This window comes from Protopterus annectens, chromosome 7.part0 (assembly GCF_019279795.1).
Source record: "Protopterus annectens isolate FY-2018-M chromosome 7.part0, PAN1.0, whole genome shotgun sequence".
In the NCBI taxonomy this organism is placed as follows: domain Eukaryota; kingdom Metazoa; phylum Chordata; order Ceratodontiformes; family Protopteridae; genus Protopterus; species Protopterus annectens.
Window position 1 is genome coordinate 169,865,076 of NC_056739.1, and position 23,763 is coordinate 169,888,838.

A 23,763-nucleotide genomic window follows, 5' to 3' on the forward strand; every position below is an offset into this window, starting at 1 on the left:
GTACAAAATGCTTGATGCAATGTTACTGCACTTGTATCTGCAACTTTTTCAATAAAAGTCTGCATTTACTCTGAGATTTTTTTTTTGTTTACACATAAAAGAATTTGCAATGAAAACATTTTAGCAAATAACCCTGCAAACCTACTAATCTATTTTATAATAATGTTGCTGACATAGCTTACAAATCAGTTTCAGACCATGGTTGTCCAATAATCTCTTTCACTTGCAATTCTTTCAATATACTGTTGCATTTCTACCTCACAGATACATACGGGTTCTGGCCACACCTTTCAACCTCAGTGCAAGAAATCTGGACAAAGACTAAAACAATGGGGGAAAGATGAAAGCCCCAAAATAGCGACAGATTTTAAAGACTGCTCTTATAAACAAGTTGCTAGAATAACAGATTTTGTGTTAGCATGCATTTTCTGAAGGATATGATGTTTGAAACTAAAATGCCAGTTATTATTTAATAGGTTCAAGCCCAGTGATTTGCCAGAAAAACAAAAATTTTATGAGGTGAAAATCTGGACATTAAAAAAACATTTTTGTTCTTGGTCTGGTTACTAGTATCTTTATGAAGCACATTTCAAAACTCGACAAATGAAACATTTCTGAGATCATACACATGTGAAAGTGAACTGCTGACACACTGGCTAGTTTATTTGTCAGACTATTACACATTTTCTCTTAAACAGAGCCTCTACGTAAAAAGAAGCCACATACATTACTTCTGTTAATTTCTATCAGCATACTGTGAAAAGTGCAAGCATTGGGATAGGTTCCTGCGAGAATGCAACATAAAGCAACATGGTACAGTTACAACAGAACAAACTGCCTGCTAGCAACTGTGCAAATATAATCAGAGCATGAGCTCTCAACAACCAAGGCATTGTTTTCCCACTCTGGCAGGGATTAAACTAGAAAAAAGTTTAGTAAGTTGAACTCTCCAAAATTATTAAGTAGGTGGAAAAAAGAAGTCCACAATAGGTGGTGCTCAAATAAGAAAAGTGAAAATTAATTCTAAAAAGTCCCTGCTTAATATATATCCTGCTTGCTGACACAAACAAGTTCCATGTGATGTGCAAGCCTCAAAAGAAAAAGATTGGCTAAATACCTTTGCATTCCCTAAAACAGAAAAGTTCAATAAAAAAAAATCCTAGTGATGCAAACAATCACAGAATTCATACAGTAAAAATAAAAAAAAAATTCACTGAAACAAGTTTAAGCAGTTTTCAAATAGTTTCATAGATCATGATATGAAATCATCAAGGGTATCATTTGAAGAATGTGTTAAAATGCAAAAACTTGAGGAATCCCCTAAAAGCAATGCATCACTCCACTAAGGTATGCAGTGCATTACAGCAAGTCAATCTGATAGTAGTGCCACATATTAAAACTGAAATTGTACTTTGCAATACAAAAACTAATTAACACAAACATTTTTAAGGAAGCATGCAAGTTCTGCTTCTACAAACTGGTAAAGATTTTGTTTATAATAAAAGTGTAAACTTCCTAGTCTATTAAATTTGAAATGATTGTTCACAGTATTAAAGTGAAAGCATTATGACACAGGAGCATCGGTATCAACGCCCTGTTTCCCATTTTGCACATGGGTTGCAATATCACATCCACACAGACCATCACCCAGAGCCAATGTTAAAATCCCTGGGTGGCTAACCCTCCTGTGTACATGCACACATTACAATATACTGCTCTCACCATTATGAAAAATAATTTTGGCCACTAATTTTGGCCACTTTTGCATAAATATAGATATTTTATTGACTGAGCCTTCCAACTTTTGTTTACAATGTGCCAGCTAATTAGTAGGTTACCTAACCGTGCTGGCTCAGATGACCACTGCTGCTAAATGGGCTAGGTGGTCTGAAACGTTTGGAGTACAAATGCTCTTGTACTTCACCACAAGACATTTAAGTCATTAACACATGTGCAGACTTCATACATGTGGCAAGAACTAGCTGCACATTAAATGCGTCTTGAATGGCAATAAAGGCAGTAACCACAATGATCACAAATAAAGTAAGCTAAAGAATTGTTAGGACTTCTATGACTTTTTCATTAGTCACTTAATCACAGGCAGTTTGGATGAAGCCCATTTACCCAGAGTGGCACCTCCTGTAACACATTTCTGAGAGGTCTTATGACAAAAGAGTTTGTTACATTAGAGGAGGTGCAGGGGATGCACTGTGGCTATTGGGGGCTTGCATTTATGTTAATTTGGACAGTTCTTACCAAATGGGCTGCACAGTCATCCAGATCCACAAGCATGCTACAAAAACATGCTTCAGACATACCCAAAGACAGCCTTACTTTTGCTGGAATAAAAAACAAAACAAGACGACAGAGCAAAGCCAGCACAAGTCCCCTTAGTGTAACTACTTATCAAGTACTACTTCTTGCAACGAGAAGCTGTGGCTCCTTTTCAAGAACAGCAGCTTTTGAGTGTTTTACTATCCCTACCCAATCACCAGCATTATTAAAAAAAAAAAAAAAAGCTGACATAACATATCTGGGTATTGAACACAAAATTTATGTTATACAAACCAGTCTACACTTGGGGAAGGAGTCTCAAATACATGTGGTCAAGCTGACAGATACCACTTAAAACAGAAGTCGGACGGAAAAAATCGATACTGTAAAGCTTCAGTATGGGAGTCAGAGGGAACTATGGACTCCACACTATCAAAACAAGCAGACAAAAAGAAAGACAACAGATGGATGCAGTGTCTCAACCTGCACCACTGTTTTAAGTCATTATGTTCATTCAACAGTTAAGATAACGAAATGCACTCATTCTGATTTGTCTTTCTGCTTCTGTGTGAAATGCACTTTGTTTGTGACTGTAGATCCAACAGTAGACTACTCCTCCAGCCACCACAGAATAGCCACCTTTAACCAGCCCAACCCCAACTGCTGGCACAGTCGTCACTGCTGTTTTTGTGAGTTCCAAACCTTTTCCACCAAGCCAAGCCACACCTCCAACTGTGGCCCCAATGGCACCTTTTGTGACATTGAAGATGCCACCAGTTACCTTCCAAATCATGCCAGGCTCTGTCTTAGGGTGATCCTTCCCCGTATCTACAGAAAAAGAAAAAGTAATGAACATAGCACAATGACAACTACAATATACTGATCTGTATCCTACAACTAAATCTGATTAGGTTACTGGGACATTACTCAAACCTTACACTAAAAGTCACCTATCTCACTGAATGCTTCTCATCAACCACATCATTAATTCTTTAAAGGAAACGAAAATGTCAAGTCTGCTCATCACAGCGTTTCCCCCTCTCTTTAGAACTCTACAGCACTGCATATAAAAAGGCATGACAAACTATTTCTCCCTTTATTTTGTCTGCATAAAAAACATTCCGTGAAGTCTCCGGTTACATTTTTCAAAAGAGTATTGTCGTGCAAATTGGTACACATCAACGACTGCACAACACAAACATGCTCAACAAGAAACTTACTACAACTGAAACTGGACACCTGACGATGGATACTTACAAGTAAGACATACACATTTTACAAAAGCTAGTAATTTGACCACCATTTTCTTGCTGAAAGAATAAATGAATTAAAACATCTGATTTTTAGAACTCAAAACTAACAAAAATCCAATAGAGTGAGAAACAAATTAACACGAACACTGTCTAAAGAGATACTCAAAAAAAGAACTAATTTGAGGTATTACCAGTCAAAAAAAAAAAAAAAAAAAAAAAAAAAAAAGGACACTAACAGGGCATCAGGACACAGTACATTGAGTGAATGATGTACTCCCTGGCTAAAAAAAAAAACAAAACAAAAAAAAATTACAACACTAAGGTAGTAATGCAGGAACACTACTGGCATACATAAAATAAAACTCTTGAAAAAGAACATTTTTTTTCCTTGACCATCACTGCCTTCCTTAAACAAGATGGTTACATTCCGCTACAGTTCCTAAATATTTGGTTAAATGTGACACTGCACTTAAGGAATAAAAACTGCCAGGAGGTTTACTAGGCACAATGTGCAGTTATCAGAGTTTACAAAGTTAAGTTGTAATTATAGGAAACCATTAATCTACAATTAGCATGATGTCTGCCTCGTTTTCTTATGTTACTTACACACAGTATGTCAAAAAGAAAAAAAAATAAAGTTGCAATGAGCCACTTTAAGTACACCATGTGGAAAAATGTATTTCAGATTGCATGACTTTCTAATGACCATTTGTTATTTTACTATACTTATTATAGATTACCTAGATAATTATTATTGACCGCCCTAATATACTTGTTTTTATATTTTCTAAGTCTGTTTTTTTTTTTTAGACACACCGACGAGGTTTGCTGGTTACAAACATTTTTTTAAATATTTTAAAACATTTTTTCAAACATTTAAAAGCATTTTGAAATTCATTTTTTAAAAAAGTGTACATTATGTGCAACAGCCACCTTGAATAATATTTGTGTAAGTATTGTTAGCGTTTCGTTAATGAAGCTGGTGTTTTATGGCACTTCGTATATAAAAGGAAGTGATGTAATAGTCTTTTAAATTCATTCATTTTTTTTACTCAAAAAGGTTTACTTTTTGTTAATAAATGAAATATATATCATAAACAAGTACTAATCATTAACCAAAACAAATTTAAAATATATACAAAGGCTTGAAAAAAGAAAAAAAAAATTAAAGCATTACATTCCTAGATGAATAAATGAGTTCCCATCCCCATCATGGCGAGTCATAATCCAGCTGAAGAAACTCAATAAGAGTTATCACTTTCTTCCAAGGGTTGTTGACGAAAGGTTTAGGAAAAATGACATTCCTGGTTGGAGGGACGAAAGCGCTCAATCTGGAATAAATTTTTTATACATGGTATACTTTGGTAAAAATGTCACTGTGCAACTAATAACCACCCCCTCCCCCTAAAAAAAAAAAACAGTAATGCTGCACAGAGCCAGATTCTTGTTTTCTTTGTAGTTATTTATCGAACTTGTTGAGCCTGCATGAAACCTTTATAAACTTTGTCAGGCGTTTACTTTCTCAGATGCTGAAATGTAGATATGTGAAATTTACAATGTTTTCTTTTAGTAGTACAACAGCTGTAAATAGGAGAAAGGAAACAGAGCATAAATGCAGTTGCAATCATAAACTACATTTCCTCATGTAGGAATGGAACTCTCTGCATGGTTGAAGCAGTCCGGTTTAAAATAGAAAACTTCTGCTTTACCTGGCAAAGGACAACAATGGTACCCCCTCTTATGCGAGCCAAACCAGATTGTTCTTTCCTTTCTGTTTGGACTTGGGGAAACCTGTCTCTTGTAGAGATGGCTGAATCAGCATTCTTGTATCGTCTTTTCATTTTTTTCCTCTAGATTATGGCCTTAATAAACTCTAAAGATTTTTGTCTGCTTAAGAACTAACTACAGGGACAGCAGAGAACAGAAAATACAGCCTACCTTTCCACAGTCAGTAAGCTAAGGTTCTGACAGATACATGTGGGTCATCTGCAGCTTAATTTTAGTGACTTAGCAATAGTCTGCAATTGGCATTCAAATGCAGCAAGAATTACTATGCTACCAATTATACTTTTAAAATATTTTACTGAAGTGTCTCCTGCGCAATCAATTACAGGCTTTTACATTTAGTTAGCCTTTTCATGTTTTTATCAAATTTTCTCGTTCATTTAAAAAAGCTTCTGGCTGGTGTCCAAGTTATTGGTTCATAAGGGTAAACTTTCAGCACTTGTGTGACTGTTGGCACCCACCTTTTTTTTTTTCTAAAGAGAGACTTGAGCGGCTATAAACTTTCATAAGGTAATATACAATGGTTGGGCAGTGCCCAGTAACTGAGACCTTGGTACCAGTTTTGTCCGACTCATGGCAACAGTACCATGAAATAGAGGAAAGGGGGAAAGAATCCTTGTAGCTAACCCACTAAGCAGTCACGAAAAGGTAAAATAATGTAAGAACTGCGTCAGTGCCATTTGGTGTCATGAGCAACATACAATTGCTGTCTCCCACTCACTATAAATGACCACAGCATGTAAAATGTTAAATGTTTTTCTTACTGCAGCAATGGGTACAGCAACCCAATAATATGTTGCTACCTTAAGGGGAAAAAAAAAACAAAAACAAAAAAAAAAAACAAAAGCACAATAATTTACATACTTTCATTAAGCAATCATAATTTGCTAAAAGCTTGAAAACTCTCCGTTATACTGTTCTTAAGATGCCATTTATCTTTTAAAAAAGAAAGCAACCCGACAGCTCACAAACTGAATACTAGTCATCTTAACATAATACTTGTTTGGGTAATGGCAAATGTTTCATGAGAGCAGAAGAAAAGGACTGCTGGGATTGCAAAGGTATCAGCAACCCCCCCCCCCCCCAGGAAACCGTACGTGTGTTTGTGTCATCAAGTCTCAGTTACTGTTGGTAAAGCACTAGAAGGCACCTTTGTCCACTACAGCCAGGAGTTATCACTGACCATGTGAAGCTTGTTTACGTATGGCAGGTGTTGATCAGAACCAGAGGCAGTCTAGATTTCATCCTAGAAACAGGTGTACGAAATGCACTGTAGCCCATATACAGTACACCCACAGACACTACATCTGAGATTCTATTAATAATAGTAAATTGCTGCCTATAACATAGCTGCCACTTCAAAGACTTATTATTCTTAAACGAAAATTTAGGTGTTGTACCAAAGACCTTTTTTTACCGATTCATCTCCACCATCAAAAATCGGCCATCTTCCTAATAATGTCACTTAAGTTAAAGTGGCTCTTGGATCTTTACATTCATTAAATGGAGACGCACTCCTATTTCTCACAAATAGAAAAATACGGTCTAGCTGATGTCTCCCGTAGAGAACGTAATTCTGTACTTGTACCTTCGATATCACTAGATGAATGCTCTCTACTCAAAACCTCATTTGACATGTCAATAAAAACTTCAGGGCAAGGTAATACTAAACAGACATCCAATGATAAACAGACCTCCAGTAATTCATTTACTGCCTGTAGGTTTACATAGTCCCCTCAGAGGATTTTAGAGCAGAATTATGATATTAAAACATTGAAATTATGTAATGCTTTGGCAAAACATGTGAATGAATCTAGACAGACACAGTTTTCAATGTGCTATACTAGCTATACTACAGTTGAGAGTGTGAGGAGAGGGGATTCAATTAATAGAATGGAATGTAGTGAGCTTAGATGGATTTTGTATTTGCAAGCAGAAACGAGTCCTGGCTTAAATGACAGGGTTTCTTTAAAGCCAGTTTTGAAGTTGCATGACCTTTTTAATTGATTGCATTGGTTCAGTATGTATTTAAAATTATGAATGTTTTAATGGAGTGGTCATGTCTGAAGTGGCTTGTGTGTGAAAGCACTTACCCGTTTTACTTAAACACTGTTGGACTTGTATTCAGCTGTGGTGGTGGATTTTTTTTTTTTTTTTTTATATATCAGTTATGTTTTGTGGAAACTATTGACCTTTACCCACTAGATTTACTGCCTTTTTTTTTTTTTTTTTTTTTTTTTATATATCAGTTATGTTTTGTGGAAACTATCGACCTTTACCCACTAGATTTACTGCTTTTTTTTTTTTTTTTTTTTTTTAACTGGAGGCAGCAATTGCGGATTCAAATCTCATAGCATTACCTGTACAATCATTTGGTTTGCAGTGGTATGAACATACTGCAAACTGGCATTATACAGCCTGCAAAACAGTTCTTTTAAAGGGCCACAAGGGGCAAACGAAACAATAAATTTTTTATCTTGCCATGATTTACTGCACCTCCTAAGGCTGCCTGCAGTAAAATAAGTACTCATTCCCAATTTTATTATTATTTGTTTTTCTTTATTCGTTTGCCATCATGGGTGCAGATATCACGATTCCTTTGGAAAGCCATCTGTCCCATAGGTTTATACTAGGCTATCTGCCCTAAGGCATTTATAAGCCTAGCCCAAAGTTTTGTGGCTTACACTTATGTTAAAAAATATTGTGCCCATTAGTTTGTTGTGCCTCTGTCCAGCAGTGACACAGAGAGGATTCCCGGGGTAAACCTACGATCTCCCATCCACCGGTCAAGATTTCTCTTGAACAGAGCCAGCGAGGTGCTCTGCCTCACATGGACCGGGATTTTATTCCACAGCATAGGGAGTCTCTGAGTGACAAATCTATCCCTCCAGCATGTCTTATTTATATCCGTGCTAAGGTTTAAGTCGCTTGCTCTAGTGGATCTGGTAGATTTGGATTTTTTGAGGTGGAGCATGTCCATTAATTCCGGGTTGGACATGGCCTTGTATGGTCAGGCACAGGTCACCTCTGAGCAGACGGTATGCGAACGAATAGAGCTGGAGTTTCTTCAGTCTGGCAGCATATGACAGATTTTGGAATCCCTTTATCCTTTTGGTGAGGAACTTTTGGGGTCTCTCCAATTGCTGCAGGTGTCGGGTGAGATACATCCCAAATGGGACATTGTACTCTATCATTGGTCTGATAAGTGAAGAGTACAGGGGAACAATGACCTCACTAGATCTGGATGTGAATCCCTTCATGATCAGGTGGGCAATGTAGAAGGTCTTTCTAACCACTTTAGCAATGTGAGTGTCAAAAGAAAGGCCACTGTCAACCTGGGTCCCCAGGTCCCTGATAACCTCTTCTGTGCTTAGTGGATTGCCACCTATATGGTAGCTTGGTGTTACCTTGTTTTTCCCGAAGGGTATGACTATACATTTTTTGGCATTTAACTTCAGGCCATGGCTCTGGCACCAGCTATCAGTTTCCGTGAGACCCCTCTGAAGGATATCTGTGTCCGATGTACTTTCCACTATGGCCCAGTTTGCAGTCATCTGCAAACTTTGTCAGCCATAGTCCTCCTATGTTTGCCTGTACTTCTGAGAAGTAGATGCTGAACAACAGGGGGCCAAGGACTGAGCCCTGTGGGACACCACTTGTGACCGGCTTGGAGTCTGACATGGTGCCAGCAACTCTAACCCTGTGGGTTCTGTCCTTTAGCCAGTTTGCAACCCATCTTGTTACATATGGGTTTACATTTAAGCTGGTAAGTTTCTCTATAATACCCGAGTGGGGTATTGTGTCGAAAGCTTTTGCAAGGTCAAGGTAGGCTGTATGGACTGCCTTTCCCTCATTAATGGCCTTGGTGACTGTTGAAGTCTACCAAGATCAAAAGGCATGATCTGCCCTTGACAAAGCCAAACTGGGTCGGGTCCAATGTCTGCAAGTCCCCTATGTCTTTGTTTATGAGTTCCATTATGATCCTCTCCATAGCTTTGCAGACCAGGCTTGTTAAGCTTATGGGGTGGTAATTACCAGGGTCCGTAGAGGCACCGCCTTTGTGGAGTGGGACCACAGTTGCCGTACGCCACTCCTTGGGCACGTATCCTGTGGTAAGGCAAAGATTAAACAGCTGCCTTATGTGCGGGTTTAGATCCTCATTGAGTTTGTGTAGCACACAGCCGGGGATACCATCCGGTCCCATTGATGCTGTGTTTTTAGCTTTAGAGAGAGCAGCTTTTACCTGCGCATTTGAGATGTCTGGGAGGCTACACTCTGCTGGGATAGTTATCTCTCCTTTTGGGAAGAGGGGGGTGAAGTTTGCATTGAACCTGTCTGCCAGTATGTTGGCAATGTCTGTGGGTTCAGTGATTTTTGTATCATTTTGGACTAATTCTGAGCATATCTGGGAGATTCCACCCAGGTTTCTAACATAGCTGAAGAAGGCCTTATGATTGTCTTTTGAATCTATGGCAATTTTTCTCTCAAAGTTGGCCTTGGATGATTTTATGAGTGCTCGTATTTTTTTTTACTAATAATGATCAAGGGTGTCTTCTCTTTTATGGATTTTGCTCTATCATGTAACAGCTTTCTCCTCTTATTGTAAAGTTTGTTTATGGCTGGGGTCCACCAGACTGGACGTTTGCCCTTGGTGGAAAGAGTCTTGGTTTTATTAGGGATTGCCTGATCCATGCAGTCCTGGAGGTGTTCGTAGAAGGCATTTGTAAGGGCTTCCGCAGCTTGGGTTGTGGTTTCCACTGGCTCAGGGGCCTTGAAGGATACCACACCAGTCTTGAGTAGTGTGAAGTTTGCTTTAGAGAAGTTCTTCACTGTGGTCTTTTTGTTTGGGGTGGGGTGGGATGTGGATTTCCAGTGAGATTAGTTTATGATCTGATCTCACCAATGAGGGATATACTTCGATGTGGAGCATTTTGTCCCCATGTTTGTGATGATGAGATCTAGTATATTTTCTCCTCTTGTGGGAATGGTGACTAGTTGTTCCATGGCATTTGAATTTATGAACGCCAGGAACCTTTGGGCTAAAAAGTTGGGGCTTGAGTAATGTTCCCAGTCTATATTCGGGTAGTTCAAGTCACCCAATATAATGGTGTTTGGAGATACATTTATACCCTCCAGTGTCTTCAGGAAGGCTGTGTGGGGTTCCTGAGTTTGAGAGGGTGGCCTGTAGCATGCTACACATTGTAGAGCAGTTTTGCCTATGGTTAATTGCACCTGGATGGTTTCCGATGCTTCGTGGGTTGCCACCAACCTGGAGGTGTGGGTATCCTTGATGAATATGGATACACCCCCTCCTTTTGTGGTGTGGTCTGGGTTTTGGGGCGGAGCATGATATGAGGTAAAACCTGATAGTGCCGGGGTGCTCTCAGGAGCCTTGAACCAGGTTTCAGTTACAGCACAGACATCGATGTTCTCCATACTGAGAAGGGCCTCGAGTGCATGCATTTTGAGATTTAGACTTCTGGCATTGAGCAGCATTACCCTCAGTTTCTTCCCATTTTTGTTTCCTAGGGTGGTAGGTTTAGAATTTGAGCCTTGCCTAAAAAGGGCACTATGGGGTGGCAAGAGACTTAGCCAATATCCGGAATCCCAGGGGTGACAGGTGCAAGCCGTCCCTCGCAAAGCAGCGTGGCTTGTCAAGCATGCCATCCCAGGCAGACAGACACTGGATCCCCTTTGAATGACACCAGAAATTAAGCCAATTGTTAAAGCTGATCATCTTGTCTCTATGTTGTGGCATCATTCTTGGTGAAGGAAGGATACTGCTCAGGGTCAGGGTCATACCTGCCTGGGCTACATAATCAGAGAGCTCCTCTAAGTCTCTTTTCATGTAGTCCAGGGAGGTACGTCTCAGGTCGTTCACACCAGCATGGACAATGACTGTCATATTTGTACTTGCTGTGGAGTGACCCGAGTGCTTGTGTTATGTGGTGGATTCTAGCGCCCGATAGGCAGCTTTACTGTGACTCTGTGACCCTCTCCTTATTCAGCCTGGTGAGTGGGACGTCAGTGTGTCTGACTATGGAGTCACCTATGACAAGTATGTTTGGTGTTGTATTTGGCCTTAAGGGCTGTGACTGCTTTGCACACTGATTTTGTGGTTTATGTGTTGCCTGTGGTGTGTCATGAGGTGGCAGTTGCTTGGGTGTCTGCTTTGGAGGCCTCTGCTGTTTAGGTAAATTTTTGCTCAGAGCCTCCAAGTATGTCTTTGTGTGTTTATGTGTTAGTGCACAAATTGTGAAAATAAATAGCCCTACCATTTGTCAGACTAGATTTCCATTCACTTAGAATGGAACACCTAAAAAGAAAAAATAAATAAATAAACTGCCAAGTTTGAGAGTCTGCAGCTCATGTGTTTTTGTCTGGTCTGCACAGAGTTTTACAAATGTTGTTCCTACTGATGTACTACACATTCTCTGAAAGAATCTTGCAAAAAAGTGCCAAATTACTGAGGTAAAAAAAAAAAAAGGAGCAGTTTTGCAAGTTTCAATTCCTGGCCAGGTTACTCCGCCCATCTCCCTTCCTTCAGTGGGCTACAGTCTCACTTTTCCAACTTGGGTAGATTCAACTATTTATTCAACTTTACATGACAACAGACAATCACAGCCTGGTGTGCCACTAAAACTGTTCCCTCACTTCTGAATAGCATTACCCAGGAATAAAAAAATCACACACATCAATCCAGAGTTTAGGCCGATCTATCCATTTCTTAAAATGCATACAGTAAAATCCAATTTGCAATGCATTCTGGCTATCATGTGGTTATCTTTGCATAGTTATTCTCTTATAGCATAACCTGAACTTGTGGTATTTAATGCTAAGCTTTACAAGTTTCTTAGCAATACCCCCCCCCCTCCAAAAAAAGCCTCCGATGTGAGCCGGTACTTTAATATCGGTTTATGTAGTTAGTCTTGGTTGCATAGTTGCATGCGTCTCACCCTTTCAGCAACAGACTCCTGGAGGAAACTTCTAAATCGGATACTTGTACTGAAAAAGTACCAGCAGCTGTAGCAGTGATACCATACTCCAAACAGGGCACCCAGACATAGTACTGACAAACATAGGGAAATGTATGTCTCAATAAAGCAATGATGAAATCGCTAGGGACGATACATAGAGCACACACAAAAAAAAAAAAAAAAAAAAAAGGAAAATACATATACATAGGTGAAAATTGAATCATATTACAATATACTGTAAATATATAGATTAATACAAATATTAGTGCACTTACATGTACAATACACATATAAATACAATATCAATGCACCAAGAATATCAAATCAATATACTAAGAAAAATCCAATCAAAAGCCCACTCATGTTCAGATATAAGACTAAATACAATATCATGTCAGAACTCTCAACCTTCCATCTCCCAGATGAGAAGCACAAGGCCTCAATGTGGAACAAATGGGCAAAATGTGGAACACATACTAATGGCTTCTAACAATTTCAACTAGGAAGGTCATAGAATGGTTAAAATGTGCTGGTTTTACTTATAAAAGGATCTTTTAGTGAATTAATAAGATTCCTATTTACCAAGGATATCAGTTAAAAGAAATGACTAATACTGAATGTGTGAAAGACTCAATGTGGAACAGGAACTTTTTAAGACCCAAAAGAGGTACATTCCTCTTAATGAGGTACACCAGACAGAAGTACTAATTATGGTAGATATGGGTGGCAGGAGAAAAACAGAGTAAAAGCAAAATTACAAGTAAGAGAAATGAAACCAAGGAAAAGGAGAGACCGCATGCTCAGCAAGATTTGCAGCTATGGACAAAGTGGATGGGTAGCAGGTGTCATAAAACTGGGTTTGGAGACAAGTATGGTGACATCGAACAGATTTGTCCATATTAACCATGCATCACTGGGGTGTGTGTGTGTGTGTGTGTGTGTGTGTGTGTGTGTGTGTTGTAAAAGAACTATAAAGCAAATCTGCTCCGACACCTGCTTGCTGCCCTGCTGAGGGGGGAAAAGTACAGTTTTGTACCTACCATAAAATGTAGATGTTAGAGTGGTTATGCTGCTGCAGTCATCACACTTGGGTTATCTGCCATCAGGCGGTCCCCGCAGTCAGCCTGAATTCCAAAGCCTTGGCCCGTCGTCGGTTGTTGTCGCTTTTTCCCTGACGTCAGTGCGGCAGGGGTATAAAAGAGGCAGCCGACACCATTTTCTTCAGTTGTTCTTGCCCCAGATGTCAGGTGCCCCCAAACTAAGAAGGCAAAATAAGAAGCTTGCAAAACATACCTTAGTGCAAAACAATGGTACTAGTTGTAAGCAAATACACCATATAGACATGCATCCCAAAGGTTGAAGTACATGGAGGTACAAGAAAAAGCCTTGTTTGAAGGAGGGGATGGAGGGAGGGTAACCTGGACTGCAGCAGCATAACTACTCTAACATCTACATTTATGGTAGGTACAAAACTGTACTATGTTCATCGTGCTATGCTACTGCAGTCATCACACTTGGGTAGAGTCCCAAAACTATGGTTGGGTGGTAGGAGTTAAACTGGGTTAGGTGCAGCTAAGATGCCCTGCAGAACTGCATTGGCAAACCCAGCTCTGGTTTGTGAGTACAGAGGAAGGTGGTAATGCTTGGTGAAGGTGTGCACTGAACTCCAGGTAGCTGCCTCCAGAATGTCCTTTGTTGGGACTCCTCGGAGGAAGGCTGCTGAGGTTGCTGTAGCCCTGGTAGAGTGAGACCTAATACTAGCAGGCACTGCTTTGCCGTGGTGTGAGTAGCAAAAGCGGATGCAATGTGCTATCCATTTGGAGATGGTCTGCTTTGAAATAGCCTTTCCTTCTGAGCCTGGTGCATAGGATACAAGGAGTTGGTCAGATTTTCTGAAGGCCTTTGTCCTGTCCAAATAGTAACGTAGCTGTCTGTGAATGTCCAAAGAGTGAAGGAGTCTTTCTCCTTTATTCTGTGGGTTTGGATAAAAGGTGGGCAAGTGTATGGTCTGATTGAGAGCCACACTGGATACTACCTTTGGCATGAAAGAAGGGTTGGTGCGTAAAGATACTCTGTCCTGATGGAAAATGATGAAAGGTTCCACTGCCATAAGTGACTGCAGTTCTGAGACTCTGCGTGCTGAGGTGATGGCTAGCAGCAGGGCTGTCTTCCATGACAAGCATTGAAGCTCTGCTGAAAAGGCTGGTTCGAAAGGAGGAAGTGTTAACTTTTCCAGAACAAAATTTAGATCCCAAGTTGGAGTAGGTGGTTTTCTGGGGGGTCTTATATTTTTTGCCCCTCTGAGAAACTGCCTTAGCAAAGGATGAAAGAAAATGGGAAGAACCATATCATATTGAGCTGAAATGACTGAAGCATGGATCTTTATGGATGAGAAAGAAAGGTCTTTGTGTAGCAGCTCAGTTAGATATTGGAGAATGTACGGAATATTTGGGATACCAGGATTTAGGTTTTTGGCCTGGTTCCATACACAAAATCTTTTCCATTTGTCTGACTTAAGTTTTTCTGGTGCTGGGCCTCTTGGCCTCCAAAATGACATTCTGTACGTCCTTTGAGAGAAGTGTTTGATAATTTAAGGTATTTTCCATGCAGCTAGATTTAAGGTCCTTAACCGACTGAAGTATCTGAGAGTTCTGTTGGGTTAACAGCAGAGGGAATTGAGGTAAGATCCATGGAGGGCTGAGACAAGTTTCGTAGTAGTGGGTACCAGTGTTGACGTGGCCAGTCCGGGGCAATGAGGATCCTCTGTGGTCTCTCCAATCTGGTTTTCAATAATACCTGGGAGAGTAGAGGCAGAGGTGGGTAGGCGTAGACTGACAATGCTGTCCAACTGAATGATAGGGCATCCACTTTCCAGGCCAGGGGATGGCAAGTCCTTGTGCAAAATTTTTGTAGCTGGCAGTTGTTGGTCGAGGCAAACATGTCTGGCGGTCCCCACCTTTGAGTTATCATTGAGAATACTTGTGGGTGTAGTCTCCACTCGCGAGGGTCTGTCAAATTTCTGCTTAATTTGTCTGCCAAAATGTTTTCTTTTCCTGGCAGGAATTGTGCTTGCAGTTGAACTTGGTAAGTTAATGCTATGTTCCACAAGTCCATTGCCTGTCTGCATAGTGGGTAGGAGTGCGTCCCTCCTTGTTTATGTACCACATAACTGTGGTGTTGTCCATCCTTATTAGAAGTTGTCCTGGATGCAAAAGGTCCTTGAAGGCTGTTAGTGCATTTTTTACAGCTAGCATCTCCTTTTGATTGATGTGTAGCTGCCTTTGGTTTGCAGACCATTTGCCCTGTATGCATTGTCCTGTGCGCACCCCAGGCGTAGACTGATTAATCTGTTGTCAAGGTTTGGTTTGGTGGAGGTGAGACAAAAGGGAGGCCCTTGTTTGCTTGGCATGCTTGAGCCCACCATAGAAACTCTTTTTGAAGGCAGGGAATGAGAGTTATAGTTGCTTCGAGGCTTTGTCTGTGCTGGGACCATACACTTTTTAGGTACCATTGTAGTTTTCTCATATGTAGCCTTGCATATGCAATTAGTTGAATGCAGGATGCCATGTATCCCAATGCCTGCAGGAATTTCCTTGCAGTGAGCTGGGTAGAAGTTGCCGTGTTTTTGAAGTACTGAGCCAGTTGTTTTTGCTTGTCTGGCGTGAGGTAAGCCATCTGGGTAGTTGTATTCAAGCTGGCACCCAGGAAAATTATTTCTTGTGAGGGTATTAGTTTTGACTTCTTTTTTTGTTTACTGTGTGCCCTAGGCAACTTAGCAACTTTGTCACAAATGCCAGATGCTTTAGTAGGATGTCTTTGCTGTCTGCATGGATCAGGCAGTCGTCCAGATATGGATAAATTTGTATTCCTCGCCGTCTGCAGAATGCAATTACTGATGCCAGGCATTTCGTGAATACTCTGGGTGCAGTAGATAAGCCAATGGGCAATGCAGAGAATTGACAATGTGTTGTGCCTGCCAAAAATCTGAGGTATCTTCTGCAATCTTGTCTGATAAGGACATGCAGGTATGCCTCTTGGAGGTCCGTTACCAGCCAAGACTCCTTGCCCAGCATAGGAAGCTGCTGCTGTAGTGTGAGCATTTTGAATTTGGGAATGTCCAGGTACGTGTTTAGAATTGAAAGGTCTAAGATGGGTCGCCAGGCTTTGTCCTTTCTTGGTACTAGAAATAGTAGAGTAAAATCCTTGACCTCGCTCTTTTGCAGGTACCTTTTGAATTGCTTTCATGTTCATGAGAGCTGAAATTTGTTTCTGTGCCTCTGCCCATTGGTTTGTTGGCAGATTTGGCATGCCTCTCATCCGTGGGTGTGAAAATGAAATCTGTAGCCTTGGGTAATAATATCCAGAATCCATTTGTCCTTTGTTATGATGTGCCAGTTTTGTGGGAAAAGAGCCAGTTTTCCTCCTAGAGGTGCTGCCTGGGCAATTATGCTTGGCAGGCGAAGAGGAACGTCATTGAGTTTGTTTTCTGAAGGGTTGAGATCTGTCGTCCCCACCTCTTTGAGTTGTTTGCCATTGTCGAGGCCTGAAGGTACCCTATGCCTGGCCTCTGCCCCTAGGGTGTCTACCTGCCCCTTTGGGGTCTGTCTGAAGCAGGAAAGTACCAGTTTTTTGATGGCCAGTTTCTGCTGAAGCGAGGAGGTTGTACCTGTAAAAAATCCTTAACAGTTTGCATTGATTTTGCCTTTTCTTCCATCTTCTTTAAAACTTCCTCTGTTTTGACACCAAATAATGCATCCTTTTGCAGTGGAGCATCCAGTAACTTTGCTTTGACATGTTCTGGTAAGGTCTGTTCTTTTAGCCAAGCAGGTCTACGTATTATAGACCCTGTGACTGCTTCTCTACATGAGGCCTCCAAAGAATCAAAACACACTGCAAGGTATGCTTTCCCACTTGTTCTGCTGCATGCAACAAATCTTGCATCCCTTTGAAATCTAGTTTGTTTGAGGGATCATTTTCTGTTTTAACTGAGTAAGCAAGTACTGCTGGTATTTAATCATGTGGAATTGGCAGTTTAATGCCCTCATGGCCAAAGTGGCAGAGGTATACACCCCCCCCATCTTTCTAATGCCCTGGAATCTCTTTCTGCAGGTAGTGGATTCTTAGCAGTAGAGGCCTTAACCCCTTTGGGACCCTGGGAAATGGTTTCTGGGTCTGCAGCTGGGCTTTTATATAAAAACTTGAGAGTCAGGGACTCTGTAGTATCTGTCAGGTTTAGGTGGTGCTGGAGGTAAGGAATCTGGATTTAGACTGGATTCAGTGTAGACATCATCCAGAATGTCCAAAACAGGTGGAATGGCTAGGGGTCTATGCTGAGGCAAAAGAAGAAACTCACGGAGTCTTTTCTTGGAGTCAGAGTAATCTTGTTCTTCCCAGTGGAAATGCTCTCTCGTGGTGTGCAGGGTTTCCCCAAAAGAGAAGTCTCCTGGGGGGGGGGGGGGCAGAGGGAATAGACTCCTCAGCATCTGAGTCTTCATAGAAGAGGGAAAGTGTAATCCTGTTCCTCAGAGTCTGCTGAGGAAATGGATTCCTGGTCAGGAGGAGGTAAATCTTCCTCCAGTCTAGGCCGTCAGGAGGGGGCTAGGAACCTCTGATAAGGCGAATGCAAATCAGGGCAGAACAGACCAGTAAGCTAAAAATCGGCAAACCTTGAGTCCTGGAATTCACAAAACCTTTATTGGACATATACCAGATCACAAACGGAAAAAGGATAAAATAATTCCACAATCCAAAATACTAAGCTCTTTCACCCGCTCAAATGGGGCATCATCAGAGTACAAAATAAGTAACTTTGTCATCCCTTATATACAGCATTTGGTAATTCAATTAACAATTAATCAGTCAATTAGCTGATAGTAAGAAGGTCAGAAAAGCATCATGTTAAAGGTAAAATGAACAATCAAATGTTACTTAAGCAAGACTTGTATAAACTAGAAATAATACTGCAATGTAATAAATATAATTGTAAATTTAATGTTTAAAATACTCTGTTATTTAATATAAAAATTCATAAAATAAAAGATGTGAAATACTAAATATTCTAAACTTTGTAAATTAACCTAAAAAGATAGTGTGTTGGATAGAATGCTTTATTAAAAATGTATAAAATTGTATCAATTTAAAATACATAAATAAATATATTTATGATAAATATATATAAAATTGTATATAAATGTAACAATAAATATAATAATTAATAATATGAATATTGATAAATATGCATTTAAATAATGAAATAAATTATTACCATCAATTAATATAAGAAATACAGTAAATGTTAAAAATATATATATATATATATATATATATCCCAAAAAAAAAATATATATATATCCCAAAAAAACCTCTGATAAGGGTAATCAGGTCCTCCGACATTTTCAGCATCTGTTTTTTTAGGTATAGGGGCCTGCATGGGAGTCTGTGGACTCGTTTTTTTTAACCTTTGGGAGCTTAGCGTACGACTTAATGGAAAGAGTAGTCTGTTTAAAAACGCCTTCTGAAACCGAAGGCCTGTCCATAGTCTCCAGGTCACCGCCAGGGCTGGCATCCGTGAGTTGGAGGAACAGGCTCCAGTGGCCCTGTAAATTCTGACTGAGAGGTAGTTGTATTTTCTAAATCTGTGGTAGTAGGGGCTGCGTAGGTGCCTCACTCAGTACCAAAGATCCGGCGGCAGGCCTAACAGAGACCTCGGTTTCTGGTCTAGGTCTAGGCTGCCAGTCTTTGTCCTTGCGTTTTTTTAAACATAGCGGTAGTCGGAGGTTCCGACGACATAATGTAGTTGAATTTTCTGCCAAAATAATGTCGGGCGGCATCAGCCCGACGCTTAATAGCGTGTTTATTAAATCTAGCGCAAAACCGACAACCAGAAATGTCGTGGTCTAGGCCTAGGCAAGGAATACAGTAAGAATGAAAATCCTTATGAGGTATTTGCTTCCCACAAGAAATACAATTATTATTAACTTTGTCTGACATCGGTCTGAGGCAAGAAAAGTTTCCCCAACGGGGTACTTGGCTTTATAGAAGACTTCGGCTGAAATTCTGTTTGCAGATCTCAGGAGCTGGCCGACCGGCACTTGCGAACCGCTTCTGCTTTGGGCACCGCGCGGCAAGAAAGATGAAGAAAATGGCGTCGGCTGCCTCTTTTATACCCCTGCCGCACTGACGTCAGGGAAAAAGCGACGACAACCGACGCCGGACCAAGGCTTTGGAATTCAGGCAGACTGTGGGACCGCCTGATGGCAGATAACCCAAGTGTGAGGACTGCAGCAGCATAGCACGATGAACATCTTGTGCAATGGACTGGCTCCAATAGGAAGGATGGGAGCATACCTCTCAAAGCCTTAGAACAAAAAATGTGGACAAGGCCATAAATAGTAGGGGGACAAAGGCCCAAAAATAGGGACAATTTTTAAATATTGCTCTTACAAACTTATGAATTTTAAGGATATGAAGTCTGAAAATCAAATGCCTCTATTTTCTGACTTCAGTGTTCAATGATTTGACATAAAACTGTAAAATTTTATGTAAAGAAACTGAGGGATCAAAAATCTGTACAGTTGAGAGGTATGGATGGGAGTCCTGAACTGATATACATCAAACATTTTCATTTGCCAAAGCCATTACAGCAGCGTTTTGTAGAGAGGTGGGAAAAGCCTTAAAGTTGACTGGCATGTTGTGTAGGTAGCTGTGTTTATAAGGAGTGGAGGTGTGGTGGGACTGATATGCATATGAAATTGAGAGATTAAGAGTAAAATTGTGCTCAGTGTAGTCCCTAGTGATGTCATAATTGTTTGACCGACACATACAGTTCCCCCTGTTTGAGTGCATTGTTCACCGCTACAGCTACTGGTACACTTTCAATAAAAGTATCTGATTTGGAAATTTTCTTCAGGAGTCTGTTGCTGAGAGATGAGAGAAATGCAGGTATACAACTAAGACAAACTACATAAAGCAACTGTAAAGTACTGGGTCACATCAGAGGCTTGGGAAGTCATTGTTAAGAAACTGAGAACGGTTGTAAAACAGTTATGTACTCACCATAACGTATGTAGTCCATCTCTCCTCACATTCTTCACTTGTGGGTTTGGAGCCGAATGTCGGCTCCGACTCTGCCTATTTACTAGCTCGAAAGTCTTTGATTGATTGGGCTAAGATGGTACCCCACAATACACTGCTCCACATCCCCAGATCTAGTTTGCTGCCAGCAGAAGTATCGTATCCAACACACACACACACACACACACACACACACACACACACACACACACACACACACACACAATGAGGTCCAACAAATTATCCAAAGGGACTCTAACATCAGAAGTACGAGGAGATCCTCCAAATCCTCCAGGCGTGGGGGGGGGGGGTAATGAAGAATGTGAGGCGAGATGGACTACATACATCTAACGTTATGGTGAGTACATAACCAACTGATGTTATGTAGTCCTATCTCGCCTACATTCTTCACTTGTGGGACAACGTCCCTAGCACCTACATCCTGGGTGGCTCAATGGAAAATACTCCTGAGCACTGTGGAGCCAAAAGATGATATGCCCCTGGACACCACATCCAATTTGTAATGGGAAACAAACGTGCGAGAAGCCCATGTTGCAGCCACACATATATCATCCATCGATAACCTAGCCTGAAAGGCTGTGGAAGTGGAAACTGCTCTGGTAGAGTGTGCTGACTGGAAAAGGCAGGCTCTTTCCTCCTGCTTGATAAATAAAGGAGATGCAACCAGCTTGATAAATAAAGGAGATGCAACCAGCTATTCACCTAGAGATGGTGACCTTGGAAACTGCAGACCCCAAGCGATTCTCTGAGAACGAAACGAAGAGCTGGTCTGACTTCTGCCAATCTTTAGTCCTGTGTAGATAAGAGTAGTTGCCTATGAACATTCAACAGATGAAACTGGTACTCCGCCTTATTGGAGAAGTTGGGTAAGAAGACCGGCAGCTCAATGGACTGATTAATATTAGATAAGGAAGCCACTTTGGGAAGAAAGAACTGATTTGGTCTGAGAGACTCTACCTTTATGGAATACCAAATATGGGGGCTTGACTGATAGGGCCTGGAGTTCTGATACTTGTCTAGCCGATGTGATAGCTATCAAAGAGAGATTTCCATGTAAGAAATTATAAATTGCAGGAAGCGGCGGGCTCAAAGGGTGGGAGAGTGAGGGCCTGCAGAACAAAATTGAGGTCCCAGGGCATAAAGTACAGTTTTGTACCTACCATACATGTAGATGTTCGAAGATCCACATTGCTGCAGTCCTTACACTTGGGTAGTCCGCTGTCCACGGTCGGCCCGATATCGGGTATTGACCACTGGCGCCGGTCAGGGCGTGATGAATAGCCGCGGCGTCCAGTAGGTGCAGGCTGAAAAGACCTCATGAGCTTCTCCCATATCTTTCCCCAGATCCCAGAAGAAGACAAAAGAAAAATAAAAAAAAAAAAAAAAAAACAAAAAACAAAAACCAACCACACCAATTGCACTAACTAACAATAATATCCACATACATAATACACATAACCAAAGGCACAAACCCACACCACCACCTCACAAACAGGGGGGTGGAGGGGAGAAAGTCTTGTAAGATAACATGGACATACATGCAAATACGGCTCACATCTAGGTACCTACTATGTCATCATCTCACAACTTGCTTTCTTCCTTACAGCCGCAGAATGCAGAAGCAGAGGTGTGTAGGGGAAGGGAGCAGGCCATGCCAAAAGCCAATGTTGGCGGAAGTGGAGGAAAGAGGGCTGTTCAAAGCCCTGGAGTAAGAGCTGTGCAGGTGGTGAGAATGAGAGTACAGAACCAGCAAAAGTACCTCCAAAAAGACCTCCAAAATATCCTCCCCAAGCAAAAGTCCAAAGCTGTGTTGAGAGCGCACTAGCCCTGAATGCCACCATCAGCTGGAACCTCCTGCCAAACTGGATCCCTTAAAATCCCAATGCAAAACCCAATCCACTTAGAAATAGTTTGTTTTGACAAATAGAAGATGGAAACACTAGCATAAAAAGAAACAAACAACTGCTGAGACTGCCTGAACCACGCCAAAAAGCTGTGGAAATAATAACGTGTGCAAAAATTGTGCAACAAAGTGTATATTTTCTTTTCCCTTTAAAATCTGAAGGCAAAGTGAAAAAATTTGCATAATGATAGTCATGGTTAACCATAAACACAATGTGGGGACTTAGGAAAGGAAGGAAGGATTAAATTGCTAAGGAAAGCTGTGGAAGAATTCCTATCCTTGGCTCAACTGCCAAGGCTCCTTGATTCAAGAACTCCTTCTTGCAGAGGTAATGGCCAACAAAAAGCAGTCTTCCATGATAAATATTTCAACTCAGCAAGGTTGTAGAGCTCATTCTCCAACACAAAATAGCTAGAGGCTCAAAAAGAGGAGTAGAGTGAGGAGTAGGAGCGCTTCTTAGATGAGAGATATTCCTTGCCCTCTAATATGAGGTCTTATACAATTTGATGAAGAGAAAATTGCTTGATTGCTTTTCCATGAAGATGATGAAAGAAGCTTTGTCATCATAGTTAAGAAAAAATAAGGCACTTTGAACTGTAGAGAAACAGAACACATAGATGTGTCAAAAAACAAACAAGATATTGAAGATACACACAAAAAATCTTTTCCAATTATCAAAATCTTTTCTTCCCTTTCCTAAATAAAATAGCTTCCAAAATAAGCTGCATACCTTTTGTACTAGGAGAGGCCCATGGTTCAAAAATAACACTCCAGATATAGAAGCCGTGCAGAGTGAAGCTTGACATTGAGCAAATGAGCAAGCAGGCTGACAACAGCAGATGGAAGTAAAGGAATAGACATTGGGGTTGTTCCTCTGTGACAAAAGGTGTTAGTAATGTGGGTACTAAGTCCCAAGGCCATGGGTCGCATGCTATCTAGGTAATAATGGGCCCTTTATGTCCTACAGAAGCTTCTGGAGAGATTAAAATCAGGTCCTTGGCATGGAGCTGGACGGGAAAGCTCTTTGAGAGAATTAGTTTCCAAGAGGCAGAGAAAACCAGATGTGCAAAACTTTATTGCTCTTTAGTCTTTGGAAGAAGCCTTGGATTCATGTCTGGGAGTGGAATCCAGGTAAAACTTTGTGTCATTTCCCCAGCCCACTGAGACTCCAACAGATAAGTCCTTAGCTGAAGATCCCTGAAACTTCTCTGCAACATCTGTGCTACTGCTCACTCCAAACCTGGGATGGGGATCCCTCTCACTAGTTCGAGCAACACACTAAGAGCAGGAGTAAAAGCTGCTATAACGATAAGAATGCTTGCTTGCTTGTTGATGTGAAGTGAGACAGAATCACAAATTGCCTGCTGGCCTGCATCCTGGAAAGTTGTGTATGCTTGAAGAATTAACACATCTCCTTGAAGTTGGTGTTCCTTGTCAGAATCAACAGTGTGGCTCAAGTTGACACAACCTTCATGTT

The 23,763-nt window shown here is 40.9% G+C and overlaps 1 pseudogene; it reads right to left on the minus strand.

The window, feature by feature from the left end:
* Positions 1–631: 631 nt before the first annotated feature.
* LOC122806318 overlaps positions 632–23,763 on the minus strand; it is a 160,546-nt pseudogene continuing 137,414 nt past the window's right edge.